We start from the raw sequence: 20,675 nt of genomic DNA, 5'->3' as shown, positions 1-20,675 counted from the left end.
TCTGATCTAGCCAGGTCAGACTGGAAAACATGGATCTGATCTAGTTAGGTCAGACTCTGTACCATGGATCAGATCTAGTCAGGTCAGACTCTGTACCATGAATCTGATCTAGTCAGGTCAGACTCTGTACCATGGATCTAATCTAGTCAGGTCAGACTGTATACCATGGATCTGATCTAGGCAGGTCAGACTCTGTACCATGGATCTGATCTAGTCAGGTCAGACTGTATACCATGGATCTGATCTAGTCAGGTCAGACTGTATACCATGGATCTGATCTAGTCAGGTCAGACTCTGTACCATGGATCTAATCTAGTCAGGTCAGACTGTATACCATGGATCTGATCTAGTCAGGTCAGACACTGTACCATGGATCAGATCTAGTCAGGTCAGACTCTGTACCATGGATCTAATCTAGTCAGGTCAGACTGTATACCATGGATCTGATCTGGTCAGGTCAGACTCTGTACCATGGATCTGATCTACTCAGGTCGGACTGTATACCATGGATCTGATCTGGTCAGATCCGACTGTATACCATGGTTCTGATCTAGTCAGGCTCTGTTGTTCAGCAGGGAGGGACAAAGCGCAGACAAGCAATAGTTATAGGGGACTCTATAGTCAGGGGCACAGACAGGCGCTTCTATGGACGTGAAAGAGACTCCAGGATGGTATGTTGCCTCCCTGGTGCCAAGGATGTCTCTGAACGGTCAGGGGGCATTCTGAAGGGGGAGGGTGAACAGCCAGAGGTTGTGGTACACATTGGTACTAACAACATAGGCAGGAAGAGTGACGAGGTTCTGCAGGGAGAGTTCAGGGAGTTAGGTAGTAAGTTAAAAACAGGACCTCAGGGTTGTAATCTCGGGATTACTCCCTGTGCCACGTGCCAGTGAGGCTAGAAATAGGAAGATAGTGCAGCTAAACACGTGGCTAAACAGCTGGTGTAGGACGGAGAGTTTCAGATGTCTGGATCATTGGGATCTCTTCCGGGTCAGGTGAGACCTGTACAAGAAGGACAGGTTGCATCTAAACTGGAGGGGCACAAATATCCTGGCTGCGAGGTTTGCTAGCATCACTCGGGAGGGTTTAAACTAGTGTAGCAGTGGGGTGGGAACCAGAGCAGTAGGTCAGCAGGTGAAATAACTGAGGGGAAGTAGTGAATAAGGCCAGTAAGACTGAGAGGAAGAGCAGGCAGGGGGATGTTGCTGAGCACAGCAGGACTAGTGGTCTGAAGTGCATTTGTTTCAATACGAGAAGTATAACAGGTAAGGCAGATGAACTTTGAGCTTGGATTAGTACTTGGAACTATGATGCTGTTGCTATTACAGAGACTTGGTTGAGGGAAGGACAGGATTGGCAGCTAAACGTTCCAGGGTTTAGATGCTTCAGGCGGGATAGAGGGGGATGTAAGAGGGGTGGGGGAGTTGCATTACTGGTTAAGGAGAATATCACAGCTGTACTGCGGGAGGACACCTCGGAGGGCTCATGCAGCGAGGCAATATGGGTAGAGCTCAGGAATAGGAAGGGTGCAATCACAATGTTGGGGGTTTACTACAGGCCTCCCAACAGCCAGCAGGAGATAGAGGAGCCGATGTGTAGATTTTGGAAAGATGTAAAAGCAACAGGCTTGTTATGGTGGGTGATTTTAACTTCCCCTATATTGACTGGGACTCACTTAGTGCTAGGGGCTTGGATGGGGCAGAATTCGTAAGGCGCATCCAGGAGGGCTTCTTGAAACAATATGTAGATAGTCCAACTAGGGAAGGGGCCGTACTGGAGCTGGTATTGGGGAATGAGCCTGGCCAGGTGGTCGAAGTTTCAGTAAGGGAGCATTTCGGGAACAGTGACCATAATTCCATAAGTTTTAAGGTACTTGTGGATAAGGATAAGAGTAGTCCTCGGGTGAAGGTGCTAAATTGGGGGAAGGTTAATTATCACAATATTAGGCAGGAACTGAAGAATTTAGATTGGGGGCGGCTGTTTGAGGGTAGATCAACATCTGACATGTGGGAGTCTTTCAAACGTCAAGTTGATTAGAATCCAGGACCGGCATGTTCCTGTGAGAATGAAGGATAAGTTTGGCAAGTTTCGGGAACCTTGGATAACGGGGGATATTGTGAGCCTAGTCAAAAAGAAAAAGGAAGCATTCGTAAGGCCAAGAAGGCTGGGAACAGATGATGCCCTTGAGGAATATAAAGAAAGTAGGAAGGAATCTATGCATGGAGCCAGAGGAAATGGGCAAGGTATTAAATGAGTACTTTGCATCAGTATTCACCCAAGAGAAGGAATTGGTGGATGATGAGTCTAGGGAAGGGAGTGTAGATAGTCTGGGTCATGTCGATATCAAAGAGGAGGTGTTGGGCATCTTGAAAAACATTAAGGTAGTTAAGTCCCCAGGGCCCGATGGGATCTCCCCCAGAATACTGAGGGAGGGAAGGGAGGAAATTGCTGGGGCCTTGACAGAAATCTTTGTATCCTCATTGGCTACAGGTGAGGTCCCAGAGGACTGGAGAATAGCCAAAGTTGTTCCTTTGTTTAAGAAGGGTAGCAAGGATAATCCAGGAAATTACAGGCCGGTGAGCCTTTTGTCAGTGGTAGGGAAATTATTGGAGAGGATTCTTCGGGACAGGATTTACTCCCATTTGGAAACAAATGGATTTATTAGCGAGAGGCAGAATGGTTTTGTGAAGGGGAGGTCGTGTCTCATTAACTTGATCGAGTTTTTTGAGGAAGTGACGAAGATGATTGATGAAGGAAGGGCAGTGGATGTTGTCTACATGGACTTCAGTAAAGCATTTGACAAGGTCCCTCATGGCAGACTGGTACAAAAGGTGAAGTCACACAGGATCCTCTGGGAGCTGGCAAGATGGATACAGAACTGGCTCGGTCGTAGAAGACAGAGGGTAGCAATGGAAGGGTGTTTTTCTGAATGGAGGGATGTGAGCAGTGGTGTTCCGCAGGGATCAGTGCTGCGACCTTTGCTGTTTGTAGTATATATAAATGATTTGGAGGAAGATGTAGCTGGTCTGATTAGTAAGTTTGCGGACGACACAACGGTTGGTGGAGTTGAGGATAGTGATGAGGATTGTCAGAGGATACAGCAGGATATAGATCGGTTGGAGACTTGGGCTGAGAATTGGCAGATGGAGTTTAATCTGGACAAATGTGAGGTAATGCATTTTGGAAGGTCTAATGCAGGTGGGAAGTATACAGTAAATGGCAGAACCCTTTGGAGTATTGGCAGAGAGATCTGGGCGTACAGGTCCACAGATCACTGAAAGTGGCAACGCAGGTGGATAAGGTAGTCAAGAAGGCATACGGCATGCTTGCCTTCATCGGTCGGGGCATAGAGTATAAAAATTGGCAAGTCATGCTGCAGCTGTATAGAACCTTACTTAGGCCACACTTAGAATATTGCGTACAATTCTGGTTGCCACACTACAAGAAGGATGTGGAGGCTTTGGAGAGGATACAGAAGAGGTTTACCAGGATGTTGCCTAGTCTGGAGGGTATTAGCTATGAGGAGCGGTTGGATAAACTCAGATTGTTTTCACTGGAATGACTGAGGTGGAGGGGCGACATGATAGAGGTTTACAAAGTTATGAGAGGCATGTACAGAGTGGATAGTCAGAAGCTTTTTCCCAGGGTGGAAGAGTCGGTTAATAGGGGACATAGGTTTAAGGTTCAAGGGGCAAAGTTTAGAGGGGATGTGCGGGGCAAGTTTTTTACACAGAGGGTGGTGAGTGCCTGGAACTTGCTGCCGGGTGGAAGCAGTTACGATAGCGACGTTTAAGGGGCATCTAGACAAATACATGAATAGGATGGGAATAGAGGGATACGGACCCCAGAGGTGCAGAATGTTTTAGTTTAGACAGGCATCAAGATCGGCACAGGCTTGGAGGGCCGAATGGCCTGTTCCTATGCTGTACTGTTCTTTATTCTTTGATCTAGTCAGGCCAGACTGTATACCATGGATCTGACCAGTCAGGCCACACTGTATACCATGGATCTCATCCAGCAGGTTCAGACTGTATACAATGGATCTGATCTCGTCAGGCCAGACTGTATACCATGGATCTGATCCAGCAAGTTCAGACTGTATACCTTAGATCTGATCGAGTCAGGGCAGACTGTATACCTTGGATCTGATCTAGTCAGGGCAGACTGTATACCATGGATCTGATCTAGTCAGGCCAAACTGTATACCCTGGATCTGATCTAGTCAGGTCAGACTGTATACCATGCATCTGATCTAGTCAGGCCAGACTCTGTACCATGGATCTGAGCTAGTAAGGTCAGACTGTATACCATGGATCTGATCTAGTCAGGTCAGACTGTATACCATGGATCTGATCTGGTCAGGTCAGACTGTATACAATGGATCTGATCCAGCAAGTTCAGACTGTATACCTTGGATCTGATCTAGTCAGGTCAGACTGTATACCCTGGATCTGATCTAGTAAGGTCAGACTGTATACCATGGCTCTGGTCTAGTCAGGGCAGACTGTATACCATGGAACTGATCTAGTCAGGTCAGACTGTATACCATGGATCTGATCTAGTCAGGTCAGACTGTATACCATGGATCTGATCCAGTCAGGTCAGACTGTATACCCTGGATCTGATCTAGTCAGGGCAGACTGTATACAATGGATCAGATCCAGCAAGGTCAGACTGTATACCATGGATCTGATCTAGTCAGGTTAGACTGTCTACCCTGGATCTGATCTAGTCAGGTCAGACTGTATACCATGAATCTGATCTAGTCAGGGCAGACTGTATACAATGGATCTGATCCAGCAAGTTCAGACTGTATACCTTGGATCTGATCTAGTCAGGTCAGACTGTATACCATGAATCTGATCTCGTCAGGGCAGACTGTATACAATGGATCTGATCCAGCAAGTTCAGACTGTATACCTTGGATCTGATCTAGTCAGGTCAGACTGTTAACCATGGATCTGATCCAGCCAGGTCGGACTGTACACCATAGATCTGATATTGTAAAGTCAGTCTGTATCGAGCAGATCTGATCACTTGAAGTCAGGTTTTAGATATTCTGATCCACGGTGTACAGATCCTGATAAGGTTAAGATGCAGCCAGCAGATCTGATTCGAAGTGGACCGGATGCGCAGCACACAATTGATCTGAAAAAATCAGGCTGAGTCCCTCATGTCTGATGTGATGCGAGCGAGCAGATCCCCGCTGCTGAAAGGTCACTGACCTGAAACGTTAACTCTGCTTCTGTCTGCACAGATGCTGCCAGACCTGCTGAGTATTTCCAGCACTTTCTGTTTTTATATTACAGCAGATGCATGCACCTTGTTATATTAACATTTCCTGGGGGCGGAGCGAAACTGCCCGGAGTTTATCAGCGGTTGCGTCAGGAGCTGCAGGTTATTCAGCCTGAAACTCACTGCCTGACATTTTCATTTGGTTTCACACAGGACCTTTAGATTGTGTTTTATCAACCCTGCTGGCGAGTGCAGGGGCTCACCTGTGGAGCGGGAGCTGTCTGATCTTCTGGCCAGTATTGGGCAGAGGCTGGGAGTGAGCTTTCAAGAAAGTCTGTCGAGACTCTCAGTCTCAGCACCGCGGAAAGGAACAGAGCGAGCGGACTGCAACATCTTACGGTAAAACTGTTTGTAAAGCTTTTGTTTGAAGGTATTTATTTTGTAAAATCCGGCGAACAGAAGAGGAATGCGGAGTGTGTACTGGAATGAGTGCGTGAAGCCCTGCCCGGGAGTTTGAAAAGGACATTCACAAGTTGATTCAGAGTTTGACTTTAGGTCTCGTTCAGGTATGTCTCCAGTTTTAATTCAGCGTCGAGGTGTATTTTGTGTCTTCCTGGGGAGCATCGACCAATTTGTAATTTCGAAGCTTTTTACACTGAAATCATTTCTTGTCTGTGTGTGTGTGGTTGTTTGAGTTTAAATGGATTATATGCACCAATACCTACCGTTGCGTTTTTTTCATTTTGGATTTTTTTTTCTTCCAAATTTTAAACGAGCTGCAGATTATATCTTATTTTGTACCAACTGTTGCAACTGAAGAATCAATTGTGGTGGAATGAGGTCATGTGGACACCATGATCCAGAATGATTCATCTTCCTGCATGCATCATGTGGAGAACAGGGAAAGTGTTAAAAGACTTTGTACAGGGGAGATTTAGTGCAGGTCAAAAGGAGGCCCAAATTGCCCTGACTAAAGGATATGGTTTTATTTCCTTATTTATACACGGTAGAAATTGGGTCTTTCCCCAAAAGAGACAAATCATCGTATTCAGTGCGTCTAGGATTAATGGTTTTAATTAATCCTGAAAAATTAAATTAGTGCTGGGCAGGATTGTGTAACACTTGTCAGTCATGTGTGAGTAAAACCGACATTCCCAGTGCATCTCACATGCAGCACTGAGAAACAGAACAATTATCAGGGCCACAGTAATGCACAGCACTGATGGATTAATTATCAGTCTCACTGCACTCACAAAGAGTTTAAGCAGTTGCCTATACCTTAAATATATGTGGTTCATCTGCTCAAATTTCAGCAGTACCCTCTAAGCCTTGGCTCTTGCCAACTGTGCTTGCATTTCTAGACTGAGCTAAGTGGAGGGTGTCACAATAGAAAGGAAATGTGCATCCTGTATCAAGCAAAGCAAACCTCTACTGCATCACTGTCCAAGCAAAAATAATTTTGTCTTCTGTGGCAGGGCAGTGGTTTTCCTGCCAATCTCTCATCTGCCCCAGTGGTGTGACCTGTTTGGAATAGTATGGTCCTTTACACAACAGCAGCATGAAATGTGTTGTTTATTTCTCAGGTAGCTAGACTACTTGATAATGGTAACTGTACCCACCATTAGTGGTTGGATCAGCAATGGCTTAGAGATTAGCCAGTCAGAAGCTGAGCTTCCACACCAGAAAGGTGTTGGTTTGATCTTCGGTCTTTGCTGAATTAGCTGTTCTCATCCAGGATGGTAATAATGTTATATTATTACCGCCACAATGTCCGCAATATTGCGGATGCTGGAAATCTGAAATAAAAGCAGAAAATGCTGGAATTACTCAGCAGGTCTGGCAGCATCTGTGGAGAGAGAAACAGAGTTAGCGTTTCAGGTCTATGACCTTTCATCAATGAAATCCAAAGGTGCTGCCAGACCTCCCGAGTATTTCAAGCATTTTCTGCTTTTATTTTATGGTAGTAATGGTACTACAATTAGCCACTGAAACAAGCCTTTGGCTTAGTGGGAGCATTCCTGCCTAAGTCAAAAGGTGCAGGGTTTAAATATTGGTTCCGACAGCCCCTGCAAATGAAGAATGGAGCTCTGCTCTGAATTCTGCATTGACATCCAGAAGTATACTCACATCTGGTGGGTGTAGGTGTCCCCTGCCTCATCATGTGGGCTGTGGGAGGCTATACAATCCTTCCACCATATTGGACTAACCACCCTATCGACCAGTAGAAAAGATGGTTACATTGTTTGAAGGAATGTTCATGTTGCAAGCTGTCAGATTGCTAATCAGCATGCCAATCCTTTCACTACTATTCTCCAAGGAAAGAGTGTGAAGTTATGAATAAACAAAATTGGCCTCTATACTCCTCAATTATTCTTCTTCCCTTGAGTGCAGGTGAGACAATTCATTTGTTCCCTGCTTTTATATCCAGCAGATTGTGCCCTGTGTTGTACCTGTAACAAAGCCCCTTTTCACTTGGGAGATTGCTGGCCTGACTCACAATTCCTTACCAGAAGAACTGGTTAGATGCAAAGGGCGAGGTCACTATTCCACTCCCATTGAATGCGAGTACCCCAGTGGATGCCAATCCAGTATTCAGCAGCTGGAACTCTCAGCTCTGGCCACCCTCTTGCCAGGGCCATGATGGTGGATCAGCAAGGGAGTCTCTCTGTTCTCAACCAGCATGAGCATTCTGATGGATGTCAACCCAGTGTTCAGAGGGAAGAGCTTTTGTTTCAACTGGCCAAGGCTATCTGGAATGCGACTGAAACTCATAACCTTCCAACTCAGAGTTGGGAATGCTACCATTGAGCCTAGGCCCAAGGAGGGAATTCCACATCTTAGGACCTTGGCAGCTGAAGACATGGCCACCAATGGTGGAGCAATTAAAATCTGGGATGTTTAAGAGGACACTGATTTAAGGTGATTTGGCAAAAGAACCAGAGGCAACTTGAGGAATAACTTTTTTACATTGAGAGTAGTTAGGATCTGCAATGCACTGCCTGAGAGTGTGGTGGTGGCAGATTCAATCATGCATTTCAAAAGGGAATTGGATAATTATCTGAAGAGAAAAAATTTGCAGGGCTACAGGAAAAAGTGGGGGACTGGGACTACCTGAGTTGTTCTTGCAGAGAGTTGACATTGACACGATGAGCCAAATAGCCGCCTTCTGTGCTGTAACCATTCTGAATTGTTGAAAAAAAAGGGGGTGACACAGTGGCTAGCACCGCAGCCTCACAGCTCCAGCGACCCGGGTTCGATTCTGGATACTGCCTGTGTGGAGTTTGTAAGTTCTCCCTTTGACCGTGTGGGTTTCCGCCGGGTGCTCCGGTTTCCTCCCGCAGCCAAAGACTTGCAGGTTGATAGGTAAATTGGCCATTGTAAATTGCCCGTAGTGTAGGTAGGTGGTAGGAGAATGGTGGGGATGTGGTAGGGAATATGGGATTTATGTAGGATTAGTACAAAATGGGTGGTTGACGGTCGGCACAGACTTGATGGGCCGAAGGGCCTGTTTCAATGCTGTATCTCTAAATAAATAAATAAAATATAAGAGGCCAGAATTGGAGGAGTGCAGATCTCTCAGTGGGTTGTAGAGCTGGAGGACGTACAAAGATAGGGAGGGGCAATGCCATGGAGGAATTTGCAAACAAGGACGAGAATTTTAAAATCAAGACGTTACTTAACTGGGACCCAATGTAGGTCAGCGAGCACAGGGGTGATGCCTGATGAGTGAACAAGTCTTGATACGAGTCAGGACATGGGCAACAGGGTTCTTGATCAGCTTAAGTCTATGAAGAGTGGAAGATGGGAGTCTGGTCAGGCGTGTGTTGGTATAGTCATGTCTAGAGGTAACAAAGGCATGGATGAGAGTTTGAGCAGCAGATGGACTGAAGCAGGGGTGGAGTCAGGCGATGTTATGGAGGTGGAAATAGGTGATCTTGGTGATGGTGCAGATGTGAAGGATGTTCATCTTGGGGTCAAAAGTAACACCAAGATTATGAACAGTCGGGTTTGCCAAGGAGATGGATGGAGTCATCAGTGAAGGAATGGAGTTTGTAGCAGGGATCAAAAACAAAGGCTTCTGTCTTCCCAGTATTTAATTGGAAGAAATTTCTCCTCATCCATTTCTGGATGTTGGACAAGCAGTCAGACAATTTAGAGACAGAGGAGGGGTCAAGAGAGGTGGAGGAGAGGTAGAGCTGGGTATTGTCAGCATACATATGGTAACAGATGTCAGGATTTTGGATGATGTCGCAAATGGGCAGCATGTAGATGAGAAATAGGAGAGGGTTAAGGATGGATCCTTGGGGAACACCAGAGGTAATGGTGCAGGAGTGAGAAGAGAAGCCATTGGAGGTGATTCTCTGGCTACGACAGGATAGATACGAATGAAACCAGACAAGTACAATCTCACCCAGCTGGATGACATTGGAGAGGCATTGGAGTAGAACTTGATGGTCAACTGTGTCAAAGGCTGCAGACAAGTCAAGAAGGATGAGGAGGGGTAATTTACCTTGGTCATTCTTCTGTTTGTATCCAGCCTGTGTGGCTTTCTAATCTGGAATTCTGTGAGTGAAGAAGTTTCTGGCCACAAAATTTGTCTCTGTAGTGCCTAGTTTTTCAGCATTACAAATACCCTTTTGCTTCCAAAGTGGCATCCACAACGCACATGAGCACTTCTGCTGCTAGCCGCTCCAGGCGCCGTTTTGATGAGGGCATTAGCACGCATGTAGGGAGTGTCCACCAGAAGTATATAGAGTAGGCAGATCATGACGTCATGCTAGCACTGCCATTCTGGAGCTCAACACTCCAGCTAATATCCACTCTTAATCTTGCACAGCTGAGCATGGATTCAGCAGCTGGAATGACACAAACCCCTGCACCACCAGCACTATTTATGAGGGTTTCAGGTTACTTTCAAGTTAGTTGCTGATTATTTCTACTGGCCCTTGCTGCAATTATAGAAGTGCCTGGTGATTTCCAGAGTTGTTTCAAGTTGCTAAAGTCTATAGGGAGTGATGTGGCATGTTCTGAAGGACTTTGTCGTGACTTCAAGGATTCTGCACAAACCACTTGCTTCCTGATATGGGTGCATTAGCTTGCATTCCCCCTAGCCTACAGCATGACAGGGAGAATGAGGAGAGGCAACACAGAGCAGGACAAGCTGCTGGAAGAGGGAGGAAGAGGAATGGAGAAAGGATCTCAGCAGGATGCCATATCTTCCCAGGGTGGTCAGGGAGCAATTCTCCTGCCTAAACTCGGCAGGGAACAGTTAGGCATCTCTGCTTAACTAAAGACATCCTTAAAATCAGCCACTTGTTGCAGCCACAAAAGCAGCCTCAGGGCTGGGCAAGGAAACATTGTCAGTGGCTACGATGGTCAGCATGGCCATGCGTTAGGCTTCTTCAAGGCTGGAGCAGACAATATTTGCAACATCTCCTAGTTTGTCGTTCACTGTTACATGAGGGAGGTTACTGAGGCTCTGTATTCCAAGAGAGCTCAATAAGTTTCATTCTCTCTTGCCAGAGAGAAGGTGGTGAAGCGAGCACATGTCTTCTTGAGGATTGCAGGCTTCCCATGGTGCAGGGTGCTATTGATCGCATGCACTTCGCTTTCCAGGTGCATATCAACTCTGAGACGTACTGCAATCAAGATGGATTACACTCCCTCAACATCCAGCTGGTATGCAAACATACGCAGCATATCATTCAGGTCAGTGCCTGGTATCCAGGCAACGGTCATAACGCGTTCATTCTGCATTTGAACCCCCACAACAAACCAAAGGATGGCTACTGGGCGATAAAGGCTGTGCTTTGATGATCTAGCTCCTGATTCTGGTTCCTAAACCACACACACATGGACAGCATACATCTAATGAAAACCATACTGTGATAGAGAAGACCATTGAAGTGCAAAGACAATGCTTTCCTGTCTGGACCACTCTGGAGGAGCTCTGCAGTACTCGGCCGAACTCGTGTCAAGATTCGTGGTGGTCTGCATAATTCATGCTGCACAACCTCGCCATCATGAGGGCACAGCCCTGACAGCAGCCAAATGACAATCAGCTGAGGAGGAGGAAGAAGGGATGAGGCAACCAACACAGCCGCTTTCAGGCCGAGCTGTCTATGATTGACCTGTGATTGCGATAACAGTAAACACAACGCCAATTCCCCATTTACCCACAGTCCTACACCTTACTTTCCCTCGATTACTGAGCGTCACAGCAACCACTTGACCATAATGCAAAAATAGAAGGTACCACAAAATTAACATTCCAAACTAAATCTATTAATCGGCAGCAAGGGGGGGGGGGGGGTGGCGTTGGGGGTGGTGGAGGCAGAATGACGCCTGTGCAATTGACGTGGAAGCTTGCCAATCAAAAGCGTGAACAGTCTGCCTGCACACGGTCCTTCGTCGAATAGGAGCGTGGGGGAGGCGGGACGTGCTGGGAAGACTGGTGCCGTCAATCGGGGGTGCTGACCAATGGCATGGCGGTGGGGGGGTGTTGGGCATGCAGAGACAGGGGGTGAGCACACAGAAACAGTAGGGGGGTGAGCACATAGAGACAGTGGGGGAGGTGAGCACCCAGAGACAGTGGTGGGGGTGGTGGGGTGGTGAGCACGCAGAAACAGTGTGGGGGGCAGTGAGCACGCAGAGACAGTGGGGGGAGATGACCAAGCCAAGCAAGTGTGGGGGTGTATGGTGAGCACACAGACTGGGGAGGTGATGCGTGATTCAGAGTGCGGGGCCATGCCGAGGGACAGTGTGTTTCCGCTCCTGGTGCTTGGTGGGTGAAGGAGGAATTGTTGGGAAAAACGAGGTTAGTAATTTTTTTTACCCAGTATGCCCTATTTCTTATGCCTTTATCTTTCCAAAATTTCCTCACTGGTCCCCTATGTTGGACAAAAATTGTAATGTGGTCCCTCACACGAAAAGGTTGGACACCCCTGCTTTAGAGGATATATTAATGTCAGTACCTGAGCTGCTTAGTTGCAACTGTGAGAGTGAGTGACAGTGTTTCTCCATCAATGTCTTCCTGCTCTTCCACCGCTTGCTTTTGCACCACTAAATTAAAATTATATGCTTTTGCACCACTGTCTGGCCAAGTTGCAGTTCTTGTGTATCTGAACAGGAAAAAGGCACAAGGATAGGGTTGTGGTGAGGAGAAGGAGGAAAACAAGAGGTACACCATCTGCAGATTGTAAATCAGAAGAGATTGTGCCATAAAGGGAAATGGGATGTATGAAGGTGGATTAAGTTTGATGATTTCTGCCCTTCGCTGGCCATGGAAGTGAGGACATGCAGCTGTGCCTGTCCCTTGGCAGTTAGATGCTGTTCATTCTGGCTCTATGCCAACAACAGAGAGGGAAGTGTGGTAGAGAGTGTGGTGCAATGTATTTGAATTATGTGTCTGTCACAGTTGAATAGCTGGCAGTATATTCAAGCTATGAGATGTAGATGTGAGGCTTGCAAGAATGGTAAGTGGGTGAGGTGAAGCAATGCATTGTTAGGTATGAGTCATGATTGAGGGAGATTGTTGGTAGGTGAGTGGGGGTGTGGTGCATAGAGCAGTGTGTGAGGCTAGTAGTGCAGATGATGGGATATGATACTTTAAGATATTTTCACTGACCTTGACCACTCGTGTGAGGTCATCAAACTCCCTGTGGCACCGCATCCAGGTTCTTGGGGCTAGACTCCTGGCATTGACAGCCACAGTTGTCTGGTCCAATTGCCTTTGCAAAGTTTGTCTGGAAAGCCTCTTGGCCCCTGTGGTTAGATGATATCTTTTCTTTGTCTTTCAGAGGTGCAGGCTGGTTTTAACTAGCTTTCACTTGTGCTAGCCTCTCACAAATTTCTGCCCCCACTCAGATGTGCAGCCATTAAATGCACGCTTAGCACTGGCTGCACTAAAGGCATGCTCAGGTCAGGGGGAAAAAACCCGACCCGAACCCGACAGGACCACATCGGACCCGAGCCCAACCCAGCCCGAGTCCCTCCAGTTTTTCCCGCGCCCAACCTGATCAGAGCCCGACCCTGACCCGGCCCCGACCCGATCCAACCACCGGAATGTTCCCTTTACTTACCTTGTGACTCCCAATCTTCAGGGAGCTGCAGCATGAGCGTGATGATGTCATAGAGACACTCACTCACTCACTGCTCAGACTCAAGAGTTTCCTTCTTTGACGTCCCGGACTCCCAGCTCAGGTAGATTTTTACTTTTAACACTTCTTGCTGTGTGTGTCCAACCCGGACCCGGCCTGACCTGACCCGAGTCCGAAAGCTGGATCCGAAAGAGCGGCCCGACGCAACCCGGACCCGACACATGTCATTGGGTTGTGTCGGGCTCGGATCAGGTAGCAGGCCTTTAGGCTGCACACTACAATCATTTAAATTAATAAGCAAGGTTTGCGTGCTGCCTGCATCGAAGGCAAGGAGCGCAGGTTATTTGTGCTTCGCGATCCCTGTGCCTGTTTCTGGGGGTTATCAGGTTTTGCAGTCTCTATCTGTTACGTGATACAAAACTATTATGTATTTTCAAACTGTGATAGAGATAGGAACATTTGATAATCAACTAAAAGCAGCATGTGCTTAATGTCAATACCATGGATTAACTTCATTTGCTTCAAGTAAATAGTATTGAAGTTATTTATTTGAAATTTATCCTCCTGTCACCTTCAGTAATGGTCCACTCTTTGGCAAACTTATTTTTGGTAATTTCCCTTAAACACAGTATATTCTCTTGCATTCAAAGTAATTATAAGGTTTCCATTACCCTTTTGGTGTTATTTTGCTTTATTTAATGGTGCTTAAAGGCCAGCTCGGGTCTGCAAATGAAACCCAACCCGAGCCTGACAGAACCACATCCGACCCAAGCCCGACCCGGCCCAATTCCTTTCATTTTTTCCCAAGCCTGAACCGACCCGACCATCAGATAACCTAGCATCTGTTTTGCACTTTGTTGCTTATCTGCACAAGCTTTAAAAAACTGTAACTAAACAACCTTTCAAGTCCAAAGAGTATATTAACATTGGAGCCACGTACCGGAGGTAGTGATAGAGTGTGTTCGACCCGGCCCAAGCCCAATGCCGGACCCGGAAGAGCGACCCGACCCGAACCCAACACATGTTGTTGGTCCCCTGTGGGTTCTGGTCAGGTAGCCACGCTCTAATGGTGCTCTCCTATTTATACTGCAATTCAATTTACAAAATATTGACTGTAATTCATGATCAATAATTAATAAAAGTATATTATGAAACTTTATATACTTGTCCCTGTTAATCATATTCAACAACAGCAACTTACATCTCCAGAACACTTTTAACAAAGAAAAACATCTCAAGATGCTTCACAGGAACATAAATCAGTCAAAAATTGACACCGGCCCAGGAAAGAGATACTAGTATGGGTGGCTAAAAGTTTGATCAAAGAGTTACGTTCTAAGGAACATTTTGAAGGAGGAGGGGGAGATGGAGAGTTTAGGGAGGGAATTCCAGAGCCTAGGGCCTATATGGCTAAAGGCATGGATGCCAAAGGTCTTGTGAAGGGAATGCAGGATGCACAAGACGCCAGAGCTGGAGAAACACAGAGGTCTTTGAGTGTTTTAGGACTGCAGGAGGTTATGAAGATTGGGAAGGGTATGGTCATAGAAGGATTTGAACACCAGGATGAGAATTTTAAAGTTGAGGTGTTGGTGGACCGGGAGCAAAAATAGGTCAGCGAGCACACAAGTGATGGGTGAGCAGGACTTGCTGCAGATTAAGTTATGGGAAGCAGAGGGTTATGGAGGGTCAAAGATGTGAGGCCAATCAGGAGAACATTGGAATTGTTAATTCTGGATTAACAGAAGCATTGATGAGGGTTTCAGCAACAATAATAACAACTTGCATTTATATAGTACCTTTCAACATGTTTTTAAAAAGTCCTAAGGCACTTCACAGGATTGTTCCCAAACAAAATTTGACACCAAGCCAGATAAGGGAATATTAGGACAGGCAATCAAAAGCTTTGTTAAAGAGGTGGGTTTTAATTAGCATCTTAAAGGAAGATAAAGAGGTGGACAGTTCCTGTGAAGCACCTTGGGCATTTTACCACATTAAAGGCACTATATTGAATGCAAATTGTTGTTCTTTAACTTGTGCCTCTTACCAGGAAATGCATGACATGGGTGATGGAGTCAACAGTGTGTTATGACATCTGGTCCATGAGTTGTGTAAATGTCTATTTTGTCAGAAATCCAGCATGCTATCTATTTACACTATAGTTCAGACCAGTTGTTCCAGAGGAAGTATGTTTATATTCTTTGTTTGGTTTTGGAGTTTATACACTAGCACATACTGGCAAAACATTTGCTGTCAAATTAGTATCTTTATTGCAACAGTACTTCTTTAAATACAGAATTTCTTGTTATTCTTTCACCAAAGACATTGAGAATCAAAACTTCTCACCCTGGAAAAAGCTACATAAAGTGTCCTTGTGTAAAAACGGGCCTAGGAATATAAATACAAATTTGGTATTTATTTAAAGCACAGAATATGAAAATCTGATTGGGAACTGTTTTCTCGTGAGTTGAAAAGACAGATGTACAACTGATGTGCTCAGTATTATTCTATTTCCTTTGTTACAACCGAGGCTGGAGGAGTGAACTGTCTAGTTCCACTTCTCCATGGGTCACAGCATATATTTAAATGTTTACCCAGTTACCGATATGGCCAATTATATACTCTATTTTTATTTCAGAATAAAATTCACCAACCAGGTTGTTTTAATAAATAACAAAATTATTAATTTATTTAGTAAGGATGCAAAGCAGTAAAACACAGATTAAATATGAAAGTTCCCTTCTAAAATTAGCCCAGCGCACGCACGCACACACACACACACACACACACACACACACTGGTTAAAGAAAAAATAAAGAGGTTTTATTCTGCCAAAGTCCTCATAAAATATTAAAAGATAGAAATACGTTCATAACACCTTGAAATCTGCCTGAAATAATTTCAACATCTATCATAAAGAAAAAAGCTTCCTAACTACCAATCTTGATCCATGACGAAGTCCTTTTTTTTAGGATTCAATTATCGTAGCAACATTATACCTGCACCTTCCTGAGGCTGAATTCAATAAGCCTGCCGCCGAAATCGACGGTGGGCGAAAAAAAATGGCTGCCAAAGAGTCACTGCAATTCCAAGCACGATGGCTCATTTAAATAGCTAGGGCGGGCCGCCCCCCCCCCCCCCCACCCACCACCCCTACCCCCCCCCAATCACGTGGAGGGGGGGCAGGCTGTCCATCCCCGGCAATGGCGTCACCTGCCTGTGCGCAGGCACTGATGCCATTTTTAAAAGGCAGTTAGCCCTAGCGGCAAATTTAAATATTTAAAGTTAAATGGCATTAAAAAAAACCCTCTCTTTTGCCCCTCTCCCACCACCTAATAACAATTAAATTAATTATTTGCCCTTTCCCTCCACAACACTTACCTTTACCATCTGACCTTCCCCCCCCACCCCCAGTTGCGTAAACCTTAAAATATAACCCTTCCTACCATCGCCTACACCCATGACGTTAATTTGATTCCGTCCCCCCCCCCTCTCCCGCACTGACAAACTTACTGCCTCCGCCCCCTCCCATCCGAAGGTGTGGCAGTGATGGCCGCTGGGCTGAAGATCACAACGGGACTTCAGGAGGCAATGGGAGAGTAATTAATGCAGGTATTTAATTTATTTAAATATTTAAATTGCAGTCCAGTTGCCGAGCAGCAGGTGGTGGGGGGAGGGCACAAGGCCTCGCCACCGCCATCTTCAGGCCCCGCCCCCCAACCCACCACTGATCCCGACGTCAAGGGTTGTATAGAATCCAGCCTTTGAGTCTAAGTTTGTGTGGTTGCATGCCCATTGGAGTTACACTGTTAGGGTATAAACTGTTACCATCTTCTTTGCTTTTGAAGAATAAGTTGTATCAAATAATGGTCCCCGCCATTTTTCCACACTTAACCAATTCTGTCATCTCATCCACCCATCCCATGGCATTCCATCTCTCCCATGCCATCCCCATCTCACTCTTGCCAATCCCTCCCATCAATCCCACCTCATCCTGCATGGAAACAATCTCTCCAGCGAGAGTAACTTTGTTCTTGGGCTCCCCTTACCTTCTGCTGCTTTGTTCTCCACCAATTCCCCACCTCCACAACAACCTGCCACCACCAGCCTAATTACATTGTAGGTAATCTATTCCAAAACGAATGACGGAGCTATGAATTAATGACATTGTAGCTGCAGAAGAGAGATGTAGAATCAAAATTGGTGTTAAAGAATGCACATAGACAAGTTTACACTGGTTATATTATAAGAAAATTTCTAATCATATGAGTCACTGTCAGGGAGAAGTTCCAGTGATATTGGGCTGTTGTCAAAAACATTCTGAACCAGACAAAATGCACATTAGGAATGTATTGCTTAACCTTTCAATAAATGGTAAAACACAAAAATGTAATGGGCTCATGAAGAAATTTTAGATTTAGTCTTCTCACTCAGAAATTAGAGAATGAGCTGGACAGCACTGCTCAGGTCAAAGCACCGTGCAGATCCACTCATTCCTCTCTTTCCAGGCACCTCTCATCCCCAACTGAGCAGCCAACACTCAAACTCACCCTCTCCCTGTTGCCCTCTCACACCCATGCTTCACAGTCACCCTCCACAAATGGTGTCCTTCCCTCCCCTCCACACAAGCCATTACAAACACTCACACCTACCTCCTTTCCCTCCTTGCAGAAGAGAGCACACAACTTGGCGAGAGGCAGAGACCCAGGGATGATGGGGAAGGTTGGGGTAGCCCTCCAGTAACAGGAACCATGTCGGCCATTGGCAGTGCATTCCCACCTGGTCCACTGGGAAGGAGGTCGTTCCAGGAGGCTGTAAATGTCAACAGCGACCTACTATGGGAGCCTGAGCCTCCTGAGGTACTGGTGCTCAGACATGTCGAGAGAGCTGATCTTCTAACTGTAGACCCGGTGTTGGGAGTTCTTTTCTTCCAGCTGGATCTCAATGTCCATCCCCTCTTCTCTGTGGAGGGGCATGCAGGTGAGAAGAAGGTCAATGGTGCTGCTGCTGCCGAAGTAGTTGGTGGCAGCGTGGCTTCTGCTTTTTCCCCTCATCAGAGCTGCATAAGCTGCTCCAGTGCCATGGTGAAAGCGGGCAGCAGGGAAGTGCTAGACAGGTGAATGCCAACTTCTTGGAAGCCAAATCACCTGTCAAGCAGTGATGGCACTCTCTGAGAGAAGGAGTGTTTTGAACAGCAGCCTCTCACTTGGCCATGGCTTGAGATCTTCAGTGTAACTGATCAAAGCCTTCCCAACTTGTCAGTTTCACTCTTGCTGCTGTGCACGTGCTTCGGTGACCCTGACGAGTTGCTGACAGGTTGGGAAATGGATCCCCTGGCTGGAGAATCCTGAATGGAGGGTTAAAACAGTTCGTAATTGACTTCTTAACTACATTAATACTTTGCGACAGATCCAAAGGGGGTCCCCACTCGCCTTCAATTCCACCCTGGGAAAAGTTGGAAGAGGTTGGGAATATGCCATGATCGCAAGCCAATGTAAGTTTCAGGGGATTTAACTCCCTGCACGCATGCAATCCCACCATTCTGCACCCCCCAATTATTTTTAGTGGCTCAAGGGATTTTCTTCTCTGAATGTACCTTGGAGTCCATTATGTGCATTTGTCACTGTGTGAAGAAAGGCTTTCTGATAGAATCATAGAATGCAAAAGGAGACCTTTCAGCCCATTACATCTGTGTTGGCTCTTTGAAAGCACAATTCAATTAGTCCCATTCCCTTACTCTTCTTCCATAGCGCAGCAAATTTCAGCTTTTCAAGTATATATTCAATTTCATTTTGAAAGTTACTTTTGACACCGCCCTTTCAGATGGTGCATTCCAACTCATAACAACTCACTGTGTAAAAACATTTCTCCTCCTTCCCCGCCAATTATTTTATACCTGTGTCCTTTGGTTACTGACACTGCTGCCAGTGGAAACAGTTTCTTCCCATTGAAATCCCTCATAGTTTTGAGCACCTGTACTAAATCTCCCCTCAATCTTCTCAGCTCTAAGCAGAACAATTCCAGCTTCGCTAGTCTCTAACTGAAATTCCTCATCTCTGGTACCCTTCTAGTAAATGTCATCTGCACCATCTCAAAGGCCTTGACGTCCTTCCCGAAGTGTGGTGCCCAACAACTTAGCTGAAGTCTAAACTTAATTTCAGTCCTAACTTGGCCTTTTACTAGTTTGAACCTGTGATTTCCCGTCTCCACCATCCTATTCTAACAATTTAGTTAAAGTAATTATCCAGATTGGCTTTTTTCATACTGTTTGCAATCTTGCATGCCTCCAGAAGGTCACCCTTCAAATATCTCCTTTTAAGACTGAAAAGTCCAGGTTTCTTCAGTCCTTCTTCACAACTGAGAAATTTTAAGACTGGGGGTCAACATTGTGGCTGTGATTTGTACTGCCTCCAATGCTCGAGTGTCTCCTTTGTGTCTCCTTTGTGTCTCAGTGACCAGAACTGCACACCATACTCAAGGTGTGGTCTGATCAGAGTACATACAGTCTGATCATAATTTCCACTAAATCGTATTCTATTGTTTTGAAAAAGTTCTGTCGTGCACTACTGTTTGTGGCTCAGATAAGAGCAAAGATCAATTCAGTTCCTTGTTGTGACACAAGTTTGGTGGGAAATGAAATCAAACTATAACAGGATTGTTCAGTTGCAGTTTGCTCAGCATGTCTACTTTAAAATGACAACCTAGCAGCTTAGCAGGAGTGAACCGTTATGATTTGCTTTTTTCCCAATGTTTTGTTGATGATGAGAAAGTTAATATGTATGGGAGGTGAGCTTGGATGGACTGAATGGGCTGAATTTTTGTTTTGGGGGCGGGAGATGGGAGCTGGGACTGTTTCCAGGTCCTGATCCGGTCCTTGGGAGGAAACGGCCATTCTTTAGATTTTGACTAGGGTGCCCCCCTTATTTGGCATGGAGACAAGTTCCATGTCCAATCAAGGGCAGCAGGTAGTCTCTTGAAGCTTCGAAGGAGCAGCCGGCTGCAAAGAATGGTAAGTAACTGAGAGGGCGCTTCAACATGGAAGTGCCATCTCACCAACTTTTTTTTTAAAATCAATTAAGAAAACAAAGAAAGCAGGAAGGCCACCACTGTGGGGATTTGGTGGGGAATCCCTTTTCAGGGTGGCCTTTGGCAGGTTGGGAGGGCCTGTAGGCATGCCTGGAGGGGCGGTGCCCCAGCCTGCTGCTGGGGGCCCACCTCCAGGCAGTTGAACTGACCCCATTGCATCAGGAAACTGGAGGCCAACTGGAAAATCCCAGTCGGCCTCCCTAAACAGCCTTTAACATGGCTCTTAATGAGTCTAATTGAATGTCCTCCCTGTGGGGG

General features: G+C 46.0%; 1 protein-coding gene across 7 annotated transcripts in view; it reads left to right on the top strand.

Moving 5' to 3' along the window:
* The first annotated feature begins 5,355 nt into the window (after positions 1-5,355).
* Positions 5,356-20,675, top strand: part of met (MET proto-oncogene, receptor tyrosine kinase) — a 134,576-nt gene continuing 119,256 nt past the window's right edge. For 2 of the 7 annotated variants that reach the window (XM_068050537.1, XM_068050534.1), the window contains exon 1: positions 5,356-5,634. The gene's annotated coding sequence lies outside the window, so the exon portion shown is untranslated. Of the gene's footprint in view, positions 5,802-10,851; positions 11,488-20,675 lie in introns of all 7 variants that reach the window. The other 5 variants (XM_068050538.1, XM_068050535.1, XM_068050540.1 and 2 more) reach the window with 4 other exon arrangements.

This window comes from Heterodontus francisci, chromosome 18, assembly GCF_036365525.1.
Source record: "Heterodontus francisci isolate sHetFra1 chromosome 18, sHetFra1.hap1, whole genome shotgun sequence".
NCBI lineage: Eukaryota > Metazoa > Chordata > Chondrichthyes > Heterodontiformes > Heterodontidae > Heterodontus > Heterodontus francisci.
The sequence above is the reverse complement of the archived record's forward strand: the minus strand, read 5'-3'. Positions and strand labels throughout refer to the sequence as shown.